Here is a 1886-nt window from a genome sequence, read left to right as displayed (position 1 = left end):
ATTGACTATGTTTATTGGATCAGAGCAGCTGAGCGAGTGGAGAGCTGACAAATGGATGAAAGAAATACTCTGAACAACTGTAATTTTTTTTTGTTCCCATTCGTTTCCAGTCCAGAAATGCACATGAAACACACCAATATGATTTCCAGACTATTGAGCGCACACAACTAAGGCAAATTTACATCATTTTAAACCTCGGCAGTGCAAACACAGCTCACTGGATTTCCTGTTTCCACACTGTAGGGAACTCTCCAGATCTCTGGGCCAACAGAATGTTAATGGTGTTTAAATTCAGCACTCAGCAAACACATAAATGACTCAACCCAAGCAAGTAATTTGCTCCTGGAGATTGGCTTCACTGATACTACACTCGTGTACATTAAACGCAGACCAAGCAGAAAATAAGCAATAAATCTAATGTCTTTATGGACATTCTGGTTCATCTATGTTCCTGTGAGCTTCAGCTCTGTGGTCTGTGTCATCATGTGTGTGTATGTTTGTGTTTGGTGAGGAAAATGGCTTGTGTGGTCCCTGTAATCATATTTCAAAAGGGGAGCAGGGGGCCTTGAATCTTATCTTGCTCTGTAAAGTGTCTCAACTGCTAACACTGACTCTGGAAAGCTCTGACTGTGTGGTTCACTGCTGCCTCCCTGCTTATGTAGTGAAAGAAAGGCCTTTGTCACCTCTGACAGGTTGGTGATTCCCTGAACAGGAGCAAAAGGTGAGACCTGATTTGATATCACATTCATGGTAATTTTAAATGTTTGGATCAAGCAGTATGCAAACAGTGTCATCTTTTACTGTACATTATAAGAATTACCAATGCAGTTTAAATTAAGTCCTTAAAACTCTTGAGTCCTCTGCAGCCATCACCAATGTGTCCCTTAAAGTCTGATCATAGAATTAAAAATGGTGAAATTTTGCTGCACAATGCATTAATTGCAACTTAATTACAGTGATTAGCGGGTTAGCTTACGGCGAACTAAAGCCATGTCAAGTGAAATTCAGGTGAACTATAGCCCATATTATCCATACACCAGAATTTAACCAGTAGCAAGCCATGGTTACAGTGAGCCTGAGCATCCAAAAAGATAGATTTAGTTGTTTGTTTTTTACAATTTGATTTTTAAAATGTTTATAAATGCTGTCTTCCTCACACACTCAGGTGTAAACAGGTGTATGTGTGTATGGAGTGGGGGGGGTACTTAATCTCTTATGTAGTGTATTTTTTGGCCTAATAAAAGTAAAACTTAAACATCTTTGGTTTGAAAGTAGGGGATTCTATAAAATATCAGAGATACAGTATGCATTGCACTGTGTGTTTTAAACTGTATTGCCTTTCTGAAGCTCTGACTTGACATTTGACCTACAATGTACGTATGTTACTGTAAACATGATCCAGAGTGATCTTGCCCTGAGTGGGAATGTTCACATGTTGGGAATATTTGGGAAGTACAGTCTGTAAATTGCACTGGTTAATGTCGCCTGCAGCGATAAATACAGAATCTGGGTGAGCTGTCTGTAGTGCGTTGATAGTATCATAGAGTTTACTGAGAGCCGCAGAGGGATTAGTTCTTGGGCTAACATACACAGCAGCAAGAAACACAGCACTATGCTCTCTGGCTAGATAATAGGGCCGGCATTTCAGCAATAAAAACTCTACGTCTGGCAAACTGCTTATAAACAGTCCGTACATCTCCACACCACGAGTTATTGATAAACACACACCACCTCCCTTTACCATCCCTGAAGCAGCAGTGCGGTCTCCTCGATGTACAGAATGTGTTTGTAGCTGAATCGCTGAGTCTGGAACTCTGTCAGAAAGCCAGGTCTCGGTGAGAATTAGAACACAGCATTCTCTGATTTCCTGTTGTGCTGTAATCCTA

The sequence above is a fragment of the Monopterus albus genome, unplaced genomic scaffold (genome assembly GCF_001952655.1).
Source record: "Monopterus albus unplaced genomic scaffold, M_albus_1.0 scaffold94.1, whole genome shotgun sequence".
Taxonomy (NCBI): domain Eukaryota; kingdom Metazoa; phylum Chordata; class Actinopteri; order Synbranchiformes; family Synbranchidae; genus Monopterus; species Monopterus albus.
This window is presented reverse-complemented; position numbering follows the sequence as displayed.